This window comes from Mustela putorius, unplaced genomic scaffold, assembly GCF_011764305.1.
Source record: "Mustela putorius furo isolate JIRA1106 unplaced genomic scaffold, ASM1176430v1.1 tig00000460_pilon_pilon_pilon, whole genome shotgun sequence".
Taxonomy (NCBI): Eukaryota; Metazoa; Chordata; class Mammalia; order Carnivora; family Mustelidae; genus Mustela; species Mustela putorius.
In genome coordinates this window covers 17,840,596-17,849,499 of record NW_025421389.1, presented here as the reverse complement: position 1 = coordinate 17,849,499, position 8,904 = coordinate 17,840,596, and positions in this window count along the sequence as shown.

Sequence of the window (8,904 nt, the reverse complement as noted above, 5' to 3'; positions counted from 1 at the left end):
TCAGAAACTCTGGGGAAGGGATCCAGCAATCTGTGGTTCAACAATTCTCCAAGATGCTTCTGATGCACAGTCAAGGCTAAGAACCATTTAGAGAACAGGAGTGGTGGTCTCAAGAAGAGTACCACCTGGGTGGTACCTGGGTGGTTCAATGGGTTAAAGCCTCTGCTGTCGGCTCAGGTCATGATCCCGGGGTTCCAGGATCAAGCCCCGCATCAGGGTCTCTGCTCCATAGGGAGCCTGTTTCCTCCTCTCTCTATGCCTGCTTCTCTACTTGTGATCTCTATCAAATAAATAAATAAAATATTTAAAAAAAAAAAAAGAAGAGTCATGAAAATGAGTTGTGTTAGTCACTGGAACAGAAAAGAAGGGAGGAGTGGAACCTTGACTGTTGAACCTTCCCCCGCTCAACGCTACCAAATGATGGCAGATGGACATGAGAAAGCATCTCAGGGGACAGATAGCACAGAAGCCATCTGGAGAGGGCTCTTTTCTCCTTTCTTTTCTTTTTTTTTTTTTTTCTTTCAAGGAATGTTCAGAGCCCTGGTAACTATATGTGGTGGTATCTTCAGATGGAATTTTAACCTAGGTTTATTCAAAGATGAAGTCCCAAGAGAACAGTAGCATAAGAAACAAAGCCACGTACACACATAAAACTGAAGTAACATCGGCTTTTGAGTAGTTCGTAATTAGTGGAAAGAGCCATAACTTTTCCAAAAATCAGTTTGAGAAAGAGAGAGAGAGAAATGCCAACAATAATGACAACAACAAAATAGGAAAGAAAAAGAAAGAGAGAAGAGTTGGAGGAGAAAGGAAGGGGGAAAGAAAAAAGGAAAGAGCAAGAGAAAATGGGGTACAGACCAAGAATTGCCAGTTTCAGCAAAGAAGGAATGAGAGGAGGAATGAAAAGGGGACTTTCACTGTTTCTGGATAGCATTACCATCCGATAGCACAGTACAGTGGAGCCTTGCTAAGAATTCTGTCCTCTGGGGCCAGACTGTGGAGCTGCTTTATCATGAATTTCAATTCATTTTAACAATCTGAATTGAGTTGAAATGCCTTGTTATGTATCTTTAGGCCCTTTGGTAACCAAACTCCTGAATAGGTGCCAGCCCATATTCCCCTTATGTAATTCCCTGTCCTCTTACAAGGAATTGTTACTACAGTGAGGAAACAAGTTCTTTTTTGGGACACATTTACTTTTATTTTATTTTATTTTATTTTATGTGTGATAGTTAAGTGCAGAAATGAGTGGGCATATTAATATCCTTATGGACTACAGACAAAAGATTTCCAATTCCTTTTACTGGAAAGCTCTTTTTTCAAAGAAGGTTATTTATCAACCCAAACAGAGCAAGAAAGAAGAAAACTCAGTTACTTAAAACATCAACACATGCATTAGTGATCTCAGTTCTTCACATATGGAATGTCCCTCTTTTGATTGCCGGACGCACAATATGGATCCCAATCCCCTTGTTATTCATCATTTATCTAGACGGCTATTTCTCAGTATCAGTAGTCATTAAGAAAAACATGTAAATGTAATAATATAAATATGAGACCAAACCAAAAAAATGCTTAAAATGTGCCAGATTAACTCACTTCTTTCTTTGACAATTACTAGACTGATACTTTTGGGAGATGACATTTGGGATCCTAACTTCCACAAGTCACTCTACAAGGCTTCCCAAGATCTCCTCTGGGGAAGTTTGAGTCAAATATGTGAGCAAGATGACTTTGGGAGAAATATCTGATATATCAAATATCTTAATTGAGATCAGAAAAAGATACTAGGAGACAGAATAATGGGCTACATCTAAGGATGAGAAAAATGGTGTTTGACAGCAGCATGTATAAAATAGACGTAAGTGTTTTAATAGAGAGTAAGATGATATGGGTCAACACTGCTAAATGGTTGCCAGGAAGATTAATATGAAGCTTTATTCATAGAAATCTATTACTTGGGGGGAAAAGTCCTTTTCAAAAAGTGATCACAAGGGACTCCTGGGTGGTTCAGTTGGTTAAGCATCTGCCTTTGGCTTAGGTCATGATCCCAGGGTCCTGGGATTAAGTCTCACATTGGGTTTGTTGCTCAGTGGGGAGCCTGCTTTTCCTTCTGCCTGCTGCTCCCTCTGCTTGTGTGCTCTCTCTCTCTCTCTTTCTCTCTGATAAATAAATGAATAAAATCTTTTTAAAAAAGTGATCATCACGTTCAGCTCTCCTTTTATCAGTACTCATCTAGAAAATCGCATTCAATTCTGAGTGGCACATTTTAAAGGTCAAATAGACAAATGGGAGTGTAGTGTAGAGACTAATAAGAATGATGAAGGCGTTTGAAATAATGCCACTATCTTAGGTGGGTGGGAGGGGCGTTAGAACATGCTAGAAGGTGCTAGAGCCAGGTAGCCTAGAGAAAAGGAGATTCTGGAAAGTATAGAATTTCTTCCTTTAGGTATCTGTAGAAGATAGTAGAAGAGAATCAGATTTAAACTCTGTGATCCATGGGTAAAACTAAGAATGATGGAAAAGGGGACGCCTGGGTGGCTCAGTGGGTTAAGCCTCTGCCTTTGGCTCAGGTCATGATCTCAGGATCCTGGGATCGAGCCCCACATCAGGCTCTCTGCCCAACAGGGAGCCTGCTTCTCCCTCTCTCTCTCTGCCTGCCTCTATGCCTACTTGTTATCACTCTCTCTGTCAAATAAATAAATAAAATGTTTTTTTAAAGAAAGAATGATGGAAAAGCCTCCTGTGATTCAATATAAGGAAAAATTACTTAAATGATCCAAGTTGTCCACAGGTGGAATTGCTAACCCACAAAGTAGTTTGCTATAGACCTACAGGGATAATTTAAGCAAAAGATGGACTACATTGTCCTTTGGATTCTTTATCATTGAAAGTTTACAGATCTAGAATCCAAAAGGAAATTTGGTCAAAGCAAAAGCAAAAGTGCATCCTATAAACTATACTAATTTTTTTATAACATCTGCATCCCTGCTCTTCTCTATTAACTTGGGTAGTTAAAAGCCAATGGGATGTAATCTTGATTGCCTGGCTCTGATGGCCAAGAGGATTTGCATTCCTAAGTCCTATGGGACTGTGGCAGTCAGAGATGTTTCTTGGCAGAATGCCATCCCAGGCACTGTGCAAACAGAAGACTGGGGCACGCTGCCTGTCTCTCCCCAGTCTTTCTGTAAAGGAGGCCTTTGGAGCTATTAAAAATATAATAGGGTACTGGACAAGCACAAAATTTGGACAGACAACAAAGAGCTTGGGCAGTGTTGAACAACAAGTTTCACCTCCTACGTGAGGCCACTCCTTCAAGACTGGGAGGTGGTTGTTTCATCTACTGCAGAGAAAACAGCACAGGGAGTCAAGCAAAACAAAGAAACAGAAATATGTTTCAAATGAAAGAACAAGATAAAACCTCAGGAAAAAAAACCTTAATGAAATGGAGATAAGTAATTCACCCAATAAAGAGTTCAAAGTATTGGTCATAAAGATGCCCACTAAGCCAAAGAGAAGAATGGATAAACACAATGAAAACTTCCATAGAGATGAAAAATATAGGAAAGTACCAAATAGAGCTTGCAGAACTGAAAATACATAACCAAACTGATGAGAGGGGTTTTAATAACAGACTGGAGAAAGCAGAAGAAAGAATCAGTCAACTCAAAGACAAGGCAGTGGAACTTACCCAATCAGAGCATCAAAAAGAAAAAAAGAAGGAAAAAAGGTAAAGATAGCTTAAGGGGCCAATGGGACAACATTGAATGGACTAATATTCTCATTAGAGGGGTTCCAGAAGAAGAAGAGAAGGCGGAAGGGGCAGAAATCATGTTTGAGAAAATAATAGCCAAAAATGTACCTAAAATCTCTGAAATGAATATCCATGAAATGGGTATGCCTGTATGTACTTGAAAATGTAAGTTTCTGGAAGGAAACCAAGATCCAGATCTAGGAAGACCAGAGAGCTTCAAATAATATGGAATCAAAGAGACCCTCAGCAAGACACCAAGACACACGATAATTAAAATGTCAAAAGTTAAAGACAAGGAGATAATATTGAAAATAGGAAGGACTTCTTAAAACATTTTGCCACATTTACTTTCAAGATCTTTGTAAAACAAGAATGAGTCAATGACCGTATTGCTCATTTTACAGAAGAGCCAACTTATCCATAGAAATTTTGAAGGAAATAATTATTGATGGAGTTAGACCTGGAAGATAGAAACTTTATTCATGAAAATAAACCTGTCGGCTCTGTCTTTTGACCTTCTCTATCTGGCATGCCTTCTAAAATTCTCCCTAATGTTGACTGACATCATTGGTTGATAAATTCAAGTTCATCAAGTGTTATCCAAAGCTATAACCCATTATTCTATAATCATGATAGTACTTTATGAGGGAGAACAAGTGTTCGCTCATATTCTAAATGTATGGGGAAGTTGCAAAGGATCGTTCTCTAGAGGTCTTCAAGATATTGTGAGCATTCTGCTATTGGCTAGGTCATACTTTTCCCACTAAAGCTATCAGTTCTCACATCGTGGGCATAGTAAGAGAAAACTTTGGAAATCGGGAAATGCTGATGACCTCATTTGTGGATTACAACACCAAGTGTATTTCTTCATTGCACTTTTGTTTTCATCATTGCACTGCTCTGAGCTTTGATATCGTTCTCCTCAACGTGATATTGACCCCATATAGTAATAGTGGGGTACTGCTCACAATCTCTGTGGCAAGCCCCGAAATTGCTCTATGCATCAGCAAAAACCAAAAGGGTCTTTTTAATCCTTGGGTTTATTACAAGTTTAACACTAGTCAGATTTACCCAATATCAAGATATAACTCTGGTCCTTACTTAGTATCAATAATAGTAATGATAATAATCAGAAGTTTGAAAGAAGAAGCCTCAATATCTCAATAATAGTAATGATAATAATCAGAAGTTTGAAAGAAGAAGCCTCAGGTGAGTTTTGTGATGTGCTAACACAAGTGACTCAGATAACTAGGTACAGAGGGTACAACCAGAGTTGAATTTTAGCCTCATGTCCCATGTGATTTTTTAAAAGATATTTATTTAGAGCGTGCAAGCAGGGGCAAGGGGCAGAGGGAAAGAAAGAGGGAGAGAGAGAATCTCAAGTGGACTCTGCACTGAGTGTGGAGCCTGAGACAGCATCCCTGTGATCCTTGAGGAACTCTCCTCTCCAGACGCACACCTGTCAAGGGGTCACCAACCTGCTGAGACTCACTCCACTATCCTTGGAGCTCTGCCACGTTGTGAAATTCAGGGGGCTCCGTTTCAAACCAGATAGCAAATTTCTCAAAGTGTTGAAATACTTGGTGGTCAATATATGCACAGGGCAAGTTATACATAGTAGGTAATAATAATCACACCCCCCAACACACACACACACACACACACACACACACACACACACACAGTCTTTTCCAGGACGGTTTGCCAGAAATCTTGGCATTGTCCAATGCCAAGTGACTTTAAAATGTGATTTTCTGAGCCTCCTGAATGGGGACACAGCGAATTGGAGAAAAATGGGCATAAGATCATTTAACATTCTACATTTCGCTTGCTATCCGGTGTCATCCTTGTGGTTGACCAGATGCCAGCATTCCTAGATCAATTTAGTGTAGCATCCCCTTCCCACAGCTTCCTTTATGAAAACTGGATATACTAACAAAATGTTGATAATAGCAAGGATTTAGCTAAATATCCATTTTTTAAAAATTTTCAGAGTATCCCTATTTAAAACGTCGGAACCTAAAAATATACACAAACCAAGTGTTGATGTGTCTCAGGGCTTGCATGTTATGATTTCCTCATTGCATCTGGTAACTGCATGTTATTAGCTACACTTGGTACAACTCGATACGGCTTGACATATTCTGGGATTTATTAAAATGTAAATGACAAAGCAGAAAAGAATGTTCAGACAATTGGATTACTCCATTGACTGAATGTTCCAATACTGTATCTATTTTTGTCAAAGCCATGGCGGCTCCTGCTGTGGAATGCTGAATGGAAGATTCCATTGTAGGGCATGGGGAGAACTTGCATAAAAGAAATTGAAACCTAATCGTCGAATTTTTAATTCACCTCTCCAAAAGCAACAGATTGCCAATACTTCCTAAAAGAAATTATGATAATTTTGGCACATAATTATTGGAAGATTATCATTCACAGCTATGTATTCAGCATCTATTGGATCTGTAACTTCATTCATGAAAACAATGTTACATTTGCTTGTTTTTGCTCTTGGCCTTGGCTTGTTTTGGTTATGAACATTATGTGATAAGCATGAATATATGTGATATGGCAGCAAATACGCACACTGCAAGAGAGACGTTTTCCTGATGGGAGCTGTTATTATTTATTCCAGAGAAGAGAAGGCTGGGAGGTAGGTGTCTTTAAGGACTTGAAGGGATTGAGTTTAGAGAGAATGGAGACCAGCTGTTCTTTCTCTCCACAGGGAACAACAGAAAATGGGATTAAACTATAGCGTGAGGGATTTGGGATCGAAATAAAACAGAATTTCCCAACTGTGTAGGCTCTCAAACACTGAAATATGTTTCGAAGGAACTATGTGAACATGAGTTTTATTCTGATACCTTAAAAAAAGGAAAGACACTTTTTCACTACATGGTCTTGTATGGACGGAGAAGAGTGGACTCTGGTTCCTGGATTCTCGTGATCTATGAACAGCATCTGCAAATAGGGAGTGGTGCTTGCGAAAAGGGGTAATATTTTTTTTTTTTTAATGATAGATATTTTTCAGAGTCAGCTTTTCTTATGGGGCCAGACTGGAGATTTTTACCTATGCTGTGAAATGTTAAACTCAATGGAGTGTCCTGTAACAAGGTGGGTGGGGACAGAGAACGTGAGAGCATGATGCACTCTTATTGTCTCCTCCTACTATCATTTTTGCTGTTCAGGAGTTCAAGTTTAAAGGCAAAATATCCTTCTTAGTGTGTATGGACTTGAACACACGCATATTGATTTTTTTGAATTTGTAAGACTGTGGTTAAGGCCCCTGGGAACCTGAGCTCTCTCTTTATAAATACAAATATAAATAAATAAATGTGTGTGTGTGTGTGTATTCCCAAAAAAGAAGTTGTACTCTAAAAAAATAAATCTATAGTGCTCACATTTGATGGGCAAGAAAATTTGAGTACATAGGATTCAAATTGGTCCAAAATCAGTTCTTGCTTTAAAAAGGCATGACCACAGTAGACATTGGCTGTCCCTTGACTTGAAGATAATTATATTTTCTATTTCCCTGAGACAGCTTAGTGGAGCAAAAAGAGCATGGTGTTAGAGTCAGAAACCCAGGGTCAGGTCTTATCTCACTCATGAACTGCCTGTTTGACCCAGACACCTTTGTGGTTCTTAAGTACTAGCTTATATTCTTAGGACTAACGAATAGAATGTAGCTACATTAGATGATTTTTAAAGTTTCTCTTTTCGATTTGAATAGGCTATCAGTCATCAATACCCAAAGTTCTTAATCTTTGAGCTCATCCCAAGATTTTGTCCTCATAAATTAACACTTCTCAACTTTGGCTGCACCTTACAATCATGTGGGGAACTTTAAGAGAATCCCAGTTCCTAGGCCATATGCCACACCAGTTAAATTAGAGACTTTTGATGAAAGGCTCAGGTGTCCATATTTTTTAAACTCCCCAGGTGATTACAATATGCAACCAATATTGAGAACTCCTGCTTTAGGTACAAGACAGGGAGAGGAACTGAAATAATATGACTTTCATTACGAACACAGAAATTGTGTCCATCTCGTTGCTTCCTGTATCCTTAGGACCTAACAAAACCTCTGGGACATAATACGTGCTCAGGGAATGATCAACATTTTTAGTGCACTTTGGCCAATTCCTAAAAGAAATAGGGCTTATCAAAAATGGTATTTACTTTGATCATTTTCACTTTGATCTTAGTCACTGAATAGTGACTCAATTCTCTACTACTGGTTGCTAGTGTAAACAATGAAGGAAAGTGAACGAATGGGTAATCCTACTGCACTGATACAATTCAACTATCCTTGAGATGAAAGTGAGGAAACTGTCTATCACCACATCCTCCAGAGAAGAGGCCCTTTGGAATCGAAAGACGTGTCTTCGACATGACTCCACACATCTAAGTGAAAATGAGTAAAATGAAATGCCTAAGAATCCAGATGTGTCATTCATTCATTCGGCAGATAATTATGAAGTGCTTACATTGCACTACACACACTATGACAGCCTGTTTTAGACTTTCTCCATGAGGGTTTTATACCAGAATTAAACCTCTCTGTCCTGGGCGTCTTACCATGTAATGAATTAATTTCCTTCCTATGCATATAGTATAGTTTTCATTATATATCATCCTTGGGAAAATTGAAAAAAAAATAGTCACTCACTTAATTTTTTTTTTCTCTGTGGTCAGATGACACATTTTAGACAGGATTCCAGTTTAGACAGGATTCAAATCTAGGGCATGAAATGACAAACAAAACAGTATACTTGCCTTTCAGAACAGTATTATCCAATAGAACTTAATCGATGATAGAGTTTTCTATATGTGTGCTGTTCAAAGGAGTGACCACTAGTCACATCTGACTATTGAGCCCTTGAGAGATGGTCAGTGCAACCGAAAAACCAAATTTTTAATTTTCTTCAATATTAGTGAATTTAAATTGCAGGAGTCACCTGTGGCAAGTATCTCCCCTACCCAACAAGGCAGATCTAGAATTTCACATTCCCCTGGGGGAGACTGATATCATGATCATAATTTGGGTGATAAATGCTAATATGAAGTAAGCACAGAATGCTAGGAAAGCTCCTATGTGAGGAAGCCCATCCTAGGGAGGGGTAGTGATGAATCAGGGTAGAAATTTC